Source organism: Rhincodon typus, chromosome 7 (assembly GCF_021869965.1).
Source record: "Rhincodon typus isolate 14 chromosome 7, sRhiTyp1.1, whole genome shotgun sequence".
NCBI lineage: Eukaryota > Metazoa > Chordata > Chondrichthyes > Orectolobiformes > Rhincodontidae > Rhincodon > Rhincodon typus.
In genome coordinates, this window is record NC_063338.1 from 40645704 (window position 1) to 40661490 (window position 15787).

A 15787-nucleotide genomic window follows, 5' to 3' on the forward strand; every position below is an offset into this window, starting at 1 on the left:
CAATGCATTAATGACCTGGACAGGGAGGAATCGGTTTGCACTTTTAAAGCTTGCAAATGACATAAAACTTGCAAGTTTGGTAAACATTGAGGAAGATATTGATAGATTTCAAGAGGCCATGAATAGGCTAATGGAATATGTGGATACAAGACAGATGAAATTCATCACAGCAGAGTGTGAAATAATACATTTTGGTAAGAAAAAATACAAGCTAAGTGGTACAACTTTAAAGGGTGAGGCAAGAACAACACAGGCTACTTGTTCACAAATCTTTGATGGCTGCAGGGTAGGTTAACAAATACATTAGAATCCTGGGATTTGTAAAAGCATTCAGTACAAAAACAAGAAAGTTAGGCTGAGCCTATATAAAACATTAGTTTGGCCAACTGGATTACTGAATTCAGTTATGAGTATCACGCTTTAGGAAGGATGTGAAGAGGTTACAGCAGAGATTTCTTAGAATGGTAACAGAAATCAAGGATTATTCACCTGAATAGAATAGAGAAGTTGAGGCTGTTCTCCTTAGAGCCTGGAAGGCTGAGGAGATAGCAATGTTTAAAGGTGTTTTATGCGTTGATTGATTGGTTAGGATTTGGAATACACTGCTTGGTATATTGGTAGATACTGATTCAGTTGTAAGTTTCAAAGAGCATTGGATAAACCTTTTGGAAGGGGAATTGTTGGGATATGAAGAAAAATTGACTACAGGTTGGTCAACTGGCCTCTTTCCATGCTGTGTAAGTCCTCATCAAAATGTATCAAACACAGATCTTTAATTTGTTCTTTCGGGGGTGTCCATACTAACAACTACACAATAATAGATAAATAAATCTGTAAACATGTATTCAATATAATTCTAAATGCTACTATGTGTCATCCAATGGTTACTTAAATACAGTAAATGAACTCAAAATTCATTTTATTGTATGCAATATTAAAAGGGGAGGTGATGGCCTAGTGGTATTATCACTGGACTGTTAATCCAGAGACACAAAGACCTGGATAACATTCTGGGGACCCAGGTTCGAATCCCACAATGGCGGATGGTGGAATTTGAATTCAATAAATATCTGGAATTAACAATCTAATGATGACTGTGAATCCATTGTCCATTGTCAATTGTTGGAAAAACTCATCTGGTTCACTAATGTCCTTTAGGGAAGGAAACTGCCATCCTTACCTGGTCTGGTCTACATATGACTCCAGACCCACAGCAATGTGGCTGACTGAACTGCCCTCTGGGTAATTAGGGATGGGCAATAAATGCTGCGGAGCCAGCGACACCCTCATCCCGTGATTGAATAAAGAAAAAAAAGTGTTCATAGATGATATCTGCAATCCTGAACACTCAATACATGATTTGCTGCCTCTTGATCAAATCAGGGTGTTTCCCTGGAATTAAGTATCAACTGAGTTTCAAAGACTAGTATGTGAATCACAAGGTTTTGGCGGAGGTACCACTCTAGAGTTAAAGCACAAAAATTTAGTTTGACATTCCAGTGAAATATGTTGAGGAAGTGCTCCACTGTGTCTTTTTTTTATTCATTCGCAGGGTTTGGGCATCACTGGTGAGGTTAGCATTTACTGCCATTCCCTAATTGCTCAGAGGACAAGTCAACCTCTTTGTTCTGGGTCTGGGGTCATATGGAAGCCAAACCACGTAAGGGCAGCAGATTTCCTTCTCGAAAAGGACATTAGTGAACCAGATGGATTTTCTTAACAACTGTCAACAGTTTCATCATTAGACTCTTAATTCCAGACTTGTATTAAAATTCCACCATCTGCAGTGGCAGGATTTGAACACAGGTCTCTGGGTTAATACCATCATCACAAGGCCATCATCTCACAGATGCGATGATACACAAACATCCCACCTCTCTGACTGGGTGGATATGAAAGATCCCACAGCAGTATTTTGAAGAATGGAGTTGTATCCACAGTATCCTGGCCAATATTATTCCTCAATCAACAACACAGAAGCAGAATATCTAGTCACTATTGCCTTGCTATTCGTGGGAGTTTGCTAACCACAAACTGGAAGCTGCATTTCCTACATGCCAACAGTGACAACACTTCAAAAACTGAGTGTAAAGCACTTCAAAACATCCAGTGGTTATGAAAAACATTATATAAATGCAAGTCTTTCTCTTTATTTGACGTAAATGATTTAGTCTTAACAGTAAAAGCTAGTTCTCATTTTATATTATTATCATAAATCTACTAACAAAATTCTGTAAAAGAATCCCTGAAATATTCCAAAATATGTTTACAACGAATGTAAACTTGCTTTGACAATGAATCCTAAAATTAAAAATCCCAAAATAATCCTAAAATACAAGAATCTTAAAATTATTGAATGGTCACAGGAAACTGAGGTCATTTGGCCCATGCTGGGTACTCATCCTTTTGAAAGCTACAACTGAATCTTCCTCCACCACACTTTCAGGCTATGCAAACTAGATCATAACTACTTGCTGAATAACAATTGTTTTCTACAAGTTATTGATGGATCTTTTGGTTAAAATCAGTATCTTCTGAGTTCCTGACCTTTTCCACCACAGGATTAGTTTCTTGCTTTTTATTTCAATAGGACTCACGATTTCAACACTTCTATCAAATATGCTCTCAAAAGTATCTTCTCTAAGAACAATTCCAGCTTCTTCAATCTATCACTTCAGTCAAGTTGCTCATCCCTGGATTTTCTAAGTAAGTCTTTTCTGCACACTTTCTAAAGTCTTCACATCTTTCATAAAGTATTTAACTCAGAAGTGGGTTCAATAATTCAGTTAAGAATAAGCCATTTTCACAAAATAAATTAAGATTCATAATTCATTTGTTATTTGTGCTCCATGCCTTTATTTATAAAATCTGTAATTTTTTAAACCAGTTTCTGAATTGGCCACCCCACCTTCAACAACTTATGCACATATATCCCAGTCTTTCTGGTCCTGCGCCTCATTTAAAGTTGTGACACATATTTAAAATTGCTTTTTGTCATGCCTTAACTGCTGCGGAAGGGTCGCTGGACCTGAGACATTAATTCTGTTTTTTCCTTTGAAATTCCTATGCTTTGGTACAATCCCAGTGTCTGAGGATCAGTAGGTTATAACCATTACCTCCATAATTTTCACTCTTACTTCTCTTAGCATTCACAGATGCACCGTATGAAGTCCTTCTCACTTATCAACCTTAAGTACAATTGCCTTTCTAATATGCTTGCTTCATTAATGTTTACTCCCTCAAGTATCTCAATTACCTCCTCTTTCACCATGGCTTTGGCAGCATCATTTTCCTTGGTGAGGATAGATGTGAAGCATTCATTTTGTAGCTCACCCATGCCCCCTGCCTCCATGCATATCCCTTTTCACTCCCTAATTCTATTCTGTCTTGCTATTTACATGCTGATAGAAAATTTCTGCATTCCCTTTCAAGTTAGCTGCCAGTCCCTTCTTGAACTCTCTTCACCTCAATAGTTTCCTTTATCACTTCACTTCTGAAGTTTCTGTATTTAGCCTGGTTTTCAGTTGTAAGACTGTTATGGATATCCTTTTCTTGCTTCATCATACTCTCTATCATTCTTGTCATCCAGGTGATTTCTGGCTTTGACTACCTTATAATCCCATGAAGGGGAAGGGTATCTCAATGGTACCTGAAAAATCTCCTCTTTAAAAATAGGTCAATGCTCCATTATAATTTTGCCTGCCAAACTTTGATTCTAATTCAGATGTTTTCACTTCAATTTTATTTTTCCTCCAATTAAGTATTTTATATTTCTCCTTTCCCTTTTCTAAAACAAGCCTAAGCCACTGTTTCGTACAGGTGACCTAACAGACACCTGATCAAATTGACCCACTTCCTACTCCAAATCCAGATAAAACATTGTATCTTTCCCCATTAGGCTGGGAAACATGGTGATCAAGAAAATTTGGCTCTTCTCTAACCTTTGTACTAATACTATCAAAATCCTTGCTATTACTACTTTTTTGTTTTTGCACCCCTCCATAATGTCTCCATACATGTGCTCTTCCATATATTTCTCAATACACCCTGTGATAGAGTACACCCAGTGGGGGGATAGCACCTCTCACAGATTTACTTCCACCTCCACCTCCAGCACTATAATATCCTCCTTGTTCATTCCAACCCTGACCCTTTCTAAAACTCATTCAGGAATACTTAATACCCAATCCTGCTTTTCAAGTCGCATCTCCATTATCGCAACATCATATCCCAAGTAGCTGTTTGTGCCTGCGTTCACCAAGTTTACTTACCACACTAATTTACATTTATGCATTGCAATCTTAATTTAGATCTTCTTACATTACTTAGTCTGATATAAGTGTAAAGGTTAGGGGTCTTATATAGTTTAAACTGAAATCCCAATATTAGTTTGATAATTTGAGACTTTAATCAATAAGCCAATGGGAGACAGTCTATTGCAGTAACTCAGGAAACACTACTTCAGTTCCAAATAATATCCATTAAAGCAAGGCAGCAACTTTATGGGCATACTAAAGCTCTTGCTTTCCGATACAGCTTAGGACACAGGTCAACACCAGTGTCTGTGTCACTCCAATGCCTCAAGGGCCTTCCACGCCCTATTGGAAGGAGGAAAATTTCAAACTTTTCATGTACTACGGTAACTGAAAGTTGTTGCTTATTAACTCTTTTCAAGCCATAACTCACAGCGCGATCAATTGCATCATTACATTCTAATTGGGCGAAGCTACACAAAATGTAGGGCTAATTGGTTTAAGGGATGGACGTATCATCAATATCCAAATGGCTCTTAATGGTGAAGGACATTGATCGACGTGACCTGCCGAGTGATTCCTTAAGTTGTCAATTATCCATGGGTCCATCGCTGCATTAAGTTCTGTTATTGTAACTTTACTAAGAGGATGGTTAGAAATGTTCTTTATCTCTTTGTTTAAAAAAAAGGAAGCCATTTGCAGTCAAGACTCAAAGATTGATACCTTTGAACTCATGTCTCAATCTTTGTTTATTTTGGTGAAGTTCCCATTAAAGAAGACTTACAGTAATCTGTGACAACAAGGTGCAGGGCTAGATGAACACAGCAGGCCAAGCAGCATCATAGGAGCAGAGAGGCTGACGTTTCGGGCCTAGACCCTTCATCAGAAAAGGGGGAGGGGAAGGGGGTTCTGAAATAAATAGGGAGAGAGTGGGAGGCGGATAGAAGAGGGATAGAGGAGAGGATAGGTGGAGAGGAAACAAACAGGTCGAAGAGGCAGGGATGGAGCCAGTAAAGGTGAGTGTAGGTAGGGAGTTAGGAAGGGGATAGGTCAGTCCAGGGAGGACGGACAGGTCAAGGGGGCGGGATGAGGTTGTTCGGTAGGAGATGGAGGTGCGGCTTGAGGTGGGAGGAGGGGATAGGTGGGAGGAAGAACAGGTTAGGGAGGCAGGGACGAGCTGGACTGGTTTTGGGATGCGGTAGGGGAGGGGAAATTTTGAAACTTGTGAAATCCACATTGATATCATTGGGCTGCAGGGTTCCCAAGCGGAATACGAGTTGCTGTTCCTGCAACCTTCGGGTGGCATCGTTGTGGCACTGCAGGAGGCCCAGGATGGACATGTCGTCTGAGGAATGGGAGGGGGAGTTGAAATGGTTCGCGACTGGGAGGTGCAGTTGTTTATTGCGAACCGTACGCTGCACCTTGTTGTCTCGGATTCTCCAGCATCTGCAGTTCCTACTATCTCTGATTACAGTAATCTGTTATCTGATTGGCTTGGCATGGAATGCTTCGAAAGAGTGTATGTTACCCTTTTATACGCTAAAGGCAAAAGTAAAACAGATGGTCAGAAAGTAAATATTACAGAAAATATTAATCACAACAAATTGTTATACAGGATATGTTAGAATATAAAGGATTGTACAATTACAAATGTAAACATATTGTTACAAAGATAACTCTAATACAAAGGTTACATTTAGTCAATTGGTATACTTCTAACACACCAACACAAGGTCAGTACAGTGGTTATGATTTCTTGATGAGGGCTAACGAACTGTGAGTACACAATCTCTGTCTTACTCAGCCTTGGAATTTTTTTTTATTTATTTGCGGGATGTGGACATCGCTGGCTGACCAGCACTTATTGCCCATCCCTAGTTGCCCTTGGGAAGGTGGTGGTGAGCTGCCTTCTTGAATTGCTGCAGTCCACCTTCCGTGGGTTGACCCACAATTCCTTCAGGAGGGAATTCCACGATTTTGACCCAGTAACAGTGAAGGAAAGGCAATATATTTCCAAGTGAGGATGGTGAGTGGCTCGGAGGGGAACTTGAAGGTGTTGGTGTTCCCATATATCTGCTGCCCTTATCCTTTTAGATGGAAGTGGTCGTGGGTTTGGAAGGTGCTATCTGAGGATCTTTGGTGAATTTCTGCAGTGCATCTTGTAGATAGTACACACTGCTGCTAATGAGAGTTGGTGGTTGAGGAAGTGGATGCTGTGGATGTAGTGCCAATCAAGCGGGCTGCTTTGTCCTGAATGGTGTCAAGCTTCTTGAGTATTGTTGGGGCTGTGCTCATTCAAGCAAGTGGCGTGTATTCCATCACACTCCTGACTTGTGGAGTGGCAGCTTTGAGGGAGTCAGATGGTGAGTTATTTGCCGCAGTATTTCTAGCTCTTGTACCCACTGTGTTTATGTGGTGAGTCCAGTTGCATTTCTGGTCAATGATAACCCCCAGGATGTTGATCATGAGAGATTCAGTGATGGTAATACCATTGAATGTTAAGGGTGGTGGTTAGATTGTCTCTTATTGGTGATGGTCATAGCCTGGCATTTAAGTGGCATAAATGTCACTTTCCACTAGTTAGCCCAAGCCTGAATATTGTCCAGATTTTGTTGCATTTGAACATGGACTGCTTCAGTATCTGAGAAGTCACAAATGGTGCTGAACATTGTGTAATCATCGACGAACATCCCCACTTCTGACCTTATGATGAAGGGAAGGTCATTGAAGCAGCTGAAGATGGTTTGGCTGAGGACACTACCCTGAGGAACTCCTGCAGCGATGTCCTGGAACTAAGATGACTGACCTCCAACAACCACAACCATCTTCCTATATGTCAGATATGACTCCAATCACCGGAGAATTTGCCCCCGATACCCATCGATTCCAGTTTTGCTAGGGCCTTTGATGCCACACTCGGTCGAATGCAGCCTTGATGTCAAGTGCTGTCATTCTTGCCTCACCTCTGGAATTCAGCTCTTTTGACCATGTTTGAACCAAGGCTGTAATTAGGTCAGGAGCTGAGTGGCCCTGGCGGAACCCAACTTTTGAACAGGTTATTGCTGAGCAGATACTGCTTGATAGCACTGTTGATGACACCTTCCATCACTTTAATGACGATTGAGAGTAGGCTGATGGGTGGTAATTGGCCTGGTTGGATTTGTTCCTGTTTTTTGTGTACAGGACACACTTGGGCAATTTTCTACATTGTCAGGTAGATGCCTGTGTTGTAACTGTACTGGAATAGCTTGGCTAGGCGAGCGGCAAGTTCTGGAGCACAAGTCTTCAGCACTATTGCCAGAATGTTCAGGCCCACAGCCTTTGCTGTATCCAGTGTCTCCAAACATTTCTTGATGTGACATGGAGTGAATCAAATTGGCTGAAGACTGATATCAGTAATGCTGGGGACCACTGGAGGAGGCTGAGACGGATCATCCACTCAGCACTTCTGGCTGAAGATTGCTGCGAAAGCTTCAGCCTTATCTTTTGCACTGATGTGCTGGGCTCTTCCATCATTGAAGATGGGAATATTTGTGGAGCGTCTTCCAGTGAATAGTTTAATTGTCCACCATCATTTACAACTGGAGGTGGCAGGACTGCAGAGCTTATATCTGATCCATTGGTTGTGGGATCATTTAGCTCTGTCTATCACTTGCTGCTTGGCGTGCCAAGTAGTCCTGTTTGGTGGCTTCACCAGATTGACACCTCATCTTCAGGTATGCCTGGTGCTGCTCCTAGCATGCCCTCCTGGACTCTCCATTGAACCAGGGTTGATCCCCTGGCTTGGTGGTAATGGTTGAGTGGGGGATATGCCAGGCAATGAAGTTACAGATTGTGCTGGAGTACAATTCTGCTGCTGTTGATGGCCCACAGCACCTCATGGGGAGGCCCAGTCGAGTTGCTAGATCTGTGCGAAGTCTGTCCCATTTAGCATGGTGATAGTGCCACACAACACGATGGAAGTTATTCTCAATGTGAAGGCAGGACTTCGTCTCCACAAGGACTGTGCGATGGTCACTCTTACGACTACTGTCATGGACAGATGCAACTGCAGCTGGCAAATTGGTAAGGATGAGTTCAAGTATGTTTTTCCCTCCTGTTGGTTCCCTCACCACCTGCAGCAGACCCAGTCTAGCAGCTATGTCCTTTAGGCCTGACCAGCTCGGTCAGTAGTACTGCTGCCGAGCCACTCTCAGTGGTGGACATTGAAATCCCCCACCCAGAGTACATTTTATGCCCTTGCCATCCTCAATGCTTCCTCTAAGTGTTGTTCAACATTGAGGAGTACTGATTCAACAGCTGAGGGGGGACGGTACGTGGTAATCAGCAACAAGTTTCCTTGCCCATGTTTAACCTGAAGCCATGAGACTTCATGGGGTCTGGAGTCAATGTTGAGGACTCCCAGAGTAACTCACTCCCGCCTGGATACCACTGTGCCGCCACCTCTGCTGGATCTGTCCTGCCAGTGGGACAGGACGTATCCAGGGATGGTGATGGTGGTGTCTGGGACATTGTCTGTGATTCTGTGCACATGACTATGTTAGGCTGTTGCTTAACTAGTCTGTGAGACAGCTCTCCCAATTTTGGCACTAGCCCCCAGCTGTTAGTGAGGAGGACTTTGCAGGGTCGGCAGGGCTGTTTCTGCCGTTGTCTTTTCCAGTGCCTAGGTCAATGCCAGATGATCTGGCTGATTTCATTTCTTTGAGACTTTGTAGCAATTGGTACAACTGAATGGCTTGCTAGGCCGTTTCAGAGGGCAACTGAGAGGCAACCACATTGCTGTGGGTCCAGAGTCACATTTAGGTCAGACCAGGTGAGGATGACAGATTTCCTTCCTTGAAGGGTATTAGTGAACGAGACAATAATTTCATGGTGATCAGTAGATTCTTAAACAGTAGATTCAGTTTTTAATTGAATTTTTAAAATTTAATTGAATTTTTAATTCTAGATGCACAAACTACACATAAACAAAACAGAACCCTCAGCCTCACAGGTACGGTATACTAAGTTTAAGACAATATGTCATCAACTTTAGTCTATTCACAATCACATGCTGCATGTCTTTGCCAATTGATGCTAAACAGTCATATTGTGCTCCAGTATCAAGATCTGCGTTTGCTATAGTTAAGCAGAATAATATATTAATCAACGAATATATTTTTATTGCATGTCTATAACTAAACAAAGTAAATCATGTAATGTTAATTTCCCTCCAATTCCTACACATTTAACACTTTGCTTTTTCTTACTCTTCTTACTTTTCCTCTCAATCCATTGCGTACCTCATTCATCCTTCCCATGGTTGTATATTCTTCGGGTACCTAACTTCCAACAAAGACAGTTTAAAAATATGGTCAGAACTGGAAGCGGGTTATGTTTTATGGTACTACAGAATATCTCTCTCTTATGTGAACTTTGGATGACCAAGGATGTTTACGACCTTGGTCAAAAAGAAAAGGGAAGCATACGTAAGGTCTAAGAGGATGAGAATTATGAAGCCCTTGAAGTATGCAAGAAAAGTGGGAAAGAATTTAAACAAGGAATTAAAAGGGTTAAAAGGGGTCATGAAAAGTCATTAGCAAACAGCATTAAGGAGAATCGCAAGGCTTTTTATACATATATAAAGAGTAAAAGGGTAGCCACTGAAAGGTTTGACGCACTCAAGGACAGATTCCCTCCTTTACGTGTAGAGCAGGTAGGTCTTAAACGAATACTTTGTGTTGGGATTCATCAAAGACAAGGAATTGGTGGAGGATGATCTCAGGGAAGGGAGTATCGAGTTTCTAAGCCAAGTTGCTATTAAAATGGAAGTGGTGTTGAGCGTTTTAAAAAATATCAAGGTGGATAAGTTCCCAGGTTGTAATGGGATCTATCCCACAATATTGAAGGAAGCAAGAAAACAAACTGGTGGAGCATTGACAGACACCTTTGTCTCATCTTTGGTCACTGGCAAGGTCCCAGAGGACTGGAAAATAGCCAATGTTGTCCCATTGTTTAGGAAGGGTAACAGGGATAATCATGGAAATTACAAGCCTGTGAACCTCACGTCATTGATAGGGAAATTATTGAAAAAGATTCTCAGGGACAAGATCTGTACGCATTTAGAAGCAAATGGACTGATTAGTGATAGACAGGATGGTTTTGTGCGGGTGAGGTCATGCCTTACTAACTTGATCGAGTTTTTTGAGGAGGTGACGAAGATGATTGATGAGGGAAAAACAGTAAAGCCTTTGACAAGGTCCGTCATGGCAGTCTGGTACAATAGGAGAAGTCACATGGTATCAGGGGTAAGCTGGCAAGATAGCTACAGAACTGGCTTAATCATAGGAGACAGAGGTAGCGGTGGATAGATGCTTTTTGAAATGGACGGTTATAACAAGTGGTGTTCTACAGGGGCCAGCACTGGGACCTCTGCTGTTTGTGGTCTACATAAATGATTTGGAGGAAAGTATAGTTGGTCTGTCTGTAAGTTTGCAAGACGATACAGAAACTGGTAGTGTTGTATATAAGAACATAAGAACTAGGAGCAGGAGTAGGCCATCTGGCCTCTCAAGGCTGCCCCGCCATTTAATTAGATCATGGCTGATCTTTTTGAGACTCAGCTCCACTTACGCGCCCACTCACCATAACCCTTAATTCCTTTACTGTTCAAAAATTTATCTAGCCTTGCCTTAAAAACATTCAGTGAGGTAGCTTCAACCGCTTCACTGGGCAGGGAATTCCACAGATTCACAACCCTTTGGGTGAAGAAGTTCCTCCTGACCTCAGTCTTACATCTGCTTCCCGTTATTTTGAGGCAATGCCCTCTAGTCCTAGTTTCACCTGCTAGCGGAAACAACCTTCCTGCCTCCACCTTATCTATTCCCTTCATAATCTTATACGTTTCTATAAGATCTCCCCTCATTCTTCTGAATTCCAATGAGTATAATCCCAGTCTACTCAGTCTCTCCTCATAATCCAACCCTGTCAACTCTGGAATCAACCGAGTGAATCTCCTCTGCACCCTCTCCAGTGCCAGTATATCTCTTCTCAAGTAAGGAGACCAAAACTGGACACAGTACTCCAGGTGTGGCCTCACCAGGACCCTATACAGCTGCAGCACAGTCTCCCTGTTTTTAAACTCCATCCCTCGAGCAATGGCAGACAAAATTCCATTTGCCTTTTTAATTACCTGCTGCATCTGCAATCCCACCTTCAGCGATTCATGCACAAGGACACCCAAGTCCCTCTGCACAGCAGCGTGCTGCAATTTTTTACCATTTAAAACATAGTCCATTTTGCTGTTATTCCTACCAAAATGGATGACCTCACACTTATCAACATTGTGCTCCATCTGCCAGACCTTTGCCCTCTCACTTAGAGTATCTATATCCCTCTGCAGACTTTCAGTGTCTTCTGCACACTTTGCTCTACCACTCACCTTAGTGTCATCTGCAAATTTTGACACACCACACTTAGTCCCCAACTCCAAATCATCTATGTAAATTGTAAACAATTTAGGTCCCAACACTGATCCCTGAGGCACACCACTAGCCACTGACCGCCAACCAGAAAAATACCCATTTACCCCTACTCTTTGCTTTCTACTGGTCAACCAATCCTCTATCCATGCCAATACATTACCTGTAATACCGTGCAACTTTATCTTATGTAGCAGCCTTTGGTGTGGCACCTTATCAAATGCCATCTGGAAATCCAAATACACCACATCCACAGGTTCCCCATTGTCCACCATGCAAGTAACGTTCTCAAAGAATTCCACCAAATTAGTTAAACATGACCTACCCTTCATGAACCCATGCTGGGTGTTCCCACTGGGACAATTTATATCCAGATGTCTTGCTATTTCTTCCTTAATGATAGATTCAAGCATTTTCCCCACTACCGAAGTTAAGCTAACTGGCCTATAGTTACCTGCTTTTTGTCTACTTCCTTTTTTAAACAGTGGCATCACATTGGCTGTTTTCCAATCTGCGGGAACCACCCCAGAGTGCAGTGAATTTTGGTAAATAATTACTAGTGCATTTGCTATTTCCCCCATCACCTCTTTTAATATATATTGTGGGGAGGATTGTCAGAGAATACAGCAGGATATAGACCAGTTGGAGGCATGGGCAGAAAAATGGCAGATGGAGTTTAATCAGGACAAATATGAGGTGATGCATTATGGAAGGTCAAGTACAGGTGCAAATTATACAGTGAATGGCATAACCCTTAGGAGTATTGATATGCAGAGGAATCTGGGTGTGCAGGTCCACAGATCACTGAAGGTGGCAGCGCAGGTAGATAAGGTAGTAAAAAAAGGCCTATGGTATGCTTGTCTTCATTGAAAGGGTCATCAAGTATAAGGATACACAAGTTATGCTGCAACTTTATAGAACTTTAGTTAGCATTTTAGCTATGAAGAAAAGTTGGAAAGACTGGGTTTGTTGTCACTGGAACGCAGAAGGTCGAGGGGCAACCTGATAGAAGTTTAAGAGATTGTGAATGGCATGGACAGAGTATGAGGCTTTACCCTGGGGTGGAGGGGTCAAATACTAGGGGACACCGGTTCAAGGTGCGGGGGGCGGGGAGGGAGTTTAAAAGAGATGTACAAGGCAAATTTTTCACACAACAGGTGGTGAGTGCCTGAAACACGCTATTGGAGATGGTGGTGGAAGCAGACACAATTGCAGCATTCAAGAAACACCTGGATGAATACATGAATAGGAAGGGAATAGAGGGATACAGATCATGTAAGCGAAGGCAAATTTTAGTGTGGAAGGGCAAAACTTGTTGGCGCAGGCTTGGATGTTCAAAGGGCCTGTTCCCGTGCTGTATTGTTGTTTGTTATTTGTTGACTACAAATAAAAATATAATTATGGTAGCATAACTGAAGTTTGCTAATTAAAAATGAGCTTAGCTCCCAAAGCACCTATACTCTGAGTTGAAGATACCATCATACATAACAGATGAAACCACAAACTATGGTTTGACAGAATCATGCTGAAGTTCAGGAAAGAAACACTTTACTTCAGGATTTTGGATATCTAGTTGTACTTAATGTTTAATTTCAGAGCAAATTTAGATTTTTTTTATTTTTGTTGACTCCTCCAGAAATCCCCTACCCTCTGCTGTAGGTATGGAAGATGCATAATTACATTATCACAGCTGCTGCTAGCTCTCCCAAGTCCTCATTTTTTTAAAAAAATGAAATGGAATCAGATCTTAATGGAGTTAGATGAAGAAGTGTGGGAGGAAGTTCATGTGAAGCATAATCATAAGAATTGAGCATTTGGCCTACCTTGGCTACCTTGGCATTTGGCTGTGAATACTTCCTAATATGATGCCAGATCTTTCATCTTGATATTATTGACATATCTGCAATAGAATATGAATGTGAGAGAGATAGTAGGAACTGCAGATGCTGGAGAATCCGAGACAACAAGGTGCAGAGCTGGATGAACATAGCAGGCCAAGCAGCATCATAGGAGCAGAAAAGCTGACGTTTCGGGCCTAGACCCTTCATCAGAATATGAGTGTGCTTCTTTTACAAGAATTTGGCTGTTCTTTGAAACAGCATGAACACAAATGCTGACAAAAAGAAAATGGAAGTAATAACTTGATAATTGAGTGCAATAAAATTATACATCATTCTAAAGGATTTGATATGTTGAAAATCACCACTCTTATTTCCTAGTCTTCAATCAATTTCCATGATCTGTAAAGGAGAATAAATTAAGAATCACATTTACAGATACATTCCGAATTGACATTTACCACATGTACATTGATACAAAATGGTGGGTAACTCCAAACACTGGAAAATGAGAATTAACAAGCTACTTTTACACAATTCCTATCAGCTTGAAAATTTAAATGATAGCGTAAACTGACATATTTGTACACAATACATTAAAAGACAGTTGGGTTATAAAATGCTTTAATAATGTTAACAATTTAAAACTAAACCAAAACAGTGTAGTTAATCATTAGTACTTAGGAATATTTAAATTTGTTTCAACTCATTTTCATCCCCTTTTTATCTCATTATTCATAGGCACTTGCTGGCTTACAAAGGAATTGTGTCAATTCAAGCAATAAGATTTATTCATTGGTTTTCCCCATGACAGATATGATTATCCTTTGTGGTTTCCTCTGATAATACACAAGAGAGCAAGTTTCTCCAGTTCATATGATACCAGGCAGGAATTGTTAAGCTCCTGGCAGAAGAGAGATGAACTGGCTCCCCTTTTGGCTACTTCCTCTACTAGTTGCAACAAATTTATGATAAAATGATTCTTTCCCTTGTGAATGCCTTTCTCCCAAACCACATTAACTTATGTTTTACAAGGAGCTAATTTAATCAGGTTTTCTTGAATTTACAAAAAAGTGAATTTATTAATTGCTATATGTATGAAGAACTAGAAATGCAATACATATACACATATTAGAAATAAGAGGGGAGTCCATAAAGATAAATATTTAAAAAAACCGGATTAGATGGTTGAACATTGCGGTAGTAGTAATTGAGATTAGCAGTAACATTGATATTAGTGGTTGAAAAGTCAGCCTCACAGTCCTTAGTTTTGGAGATTCGTTGAGATTCTATAGTTCTGATCCCTTTTGACCATCAATGATTTTCAGGACGAGAGAGAGTCTGTGCATTGTCCCGTTTTCCTCTAGTCTGGCTTCGAGCTAGCTGTCTTCTAGAACTCAAGAGCGAGAGTATCTTTATTTACTACACATGAATATAAACACATTGTTCTTCAAGCGTAGCCTTCACAGAACCCTAATACTCAAATCCAGACTGGCACATATAAGAACATTCAGTCGAACTTCAGTATAGTTGAAACTGGAACAGAAATCATTGGAAAAACTCAGTAGGTCTGGCAGCATCTTTGGAGAAAAAGCAGAGTTAATGCTCTGGGTCCAGTGACCCTTCTTCATAACTGATTGTGGCTAATAAAAGGTTGGTATATATGCTGAAGGTGGGTTGGGATATGGGGAAGGAGTAAACAATAGGTGGAGCCCAGAGAGAGAAAAGCAGTTGGGCAGACAAAGGCGCAAGTGAAGTTCAGCCTGTTAATGGAGACCATTAGTGGCTGATAATGGGTTGTTTGTGGTAGCAACCCATGTGGTGACAAGGCCTAGCGTATGGGTGTTGGGGTAAGGTCATAGAAGAAGGTGCTCAAGTCCTAAAATTATTGAACAATATTGAGTCCTGAAGGATGCAGGGCCCCCAGATGTAAAATGAGGTGCCATTCTTCCAGCTTGCACTGAGATTCACTGGAGACTGCAGCAAGTATGAGACAGAATTGTTGACCAGGGAACACAGTGGTGTGTTTAAGTAGCAGGCAATTGGAAATTCACTGTCATTTTTAAGGACAGGAAGTGGTCACCCAGTTGCGTTTAGTCTCGCTATGTAGAGGAGACCACATTGTGAGCAGTGAATACAGTAGACTAGATTGACTGAAGTGCAGGTAAATTATTGCTTCTCATGGAAGATGTGTCTGGGGCCTTGGATGGTGGAAGGGAGGAAGTAAATGGGCAGG

The 15787-nt window shown here is 41.3% G+C and overlaps 1 protein-coding gene across 8 annotated transcripts in view; it reads right to left on the reverse strand.

The window, feature by feature from the left end:
* Positions 1-13017: 13017 nt before the first annotated feature.
* Positions 13018-15787, reverse strand: part of rbm45 (RNA binding motif protein 45) — a 92541-nt gene continuing 89771 nt past the window's right edge. For 6 of the 8 annotated variants that reach the window (XR_007262423.1, XR_007262420.1, XR_007262424.1 and 3 more), the window contains one exon: positions 13018-14947. The gene's annotated coding sequence lies outside the window, so the exon portion shown is untranslated. The remainder of the gene's footprint in view (positions 14948-15787) is intronic. The other 2 variants (XR_007262422.1, XR_007262419.1) reach the window with 1 other exon arrangement.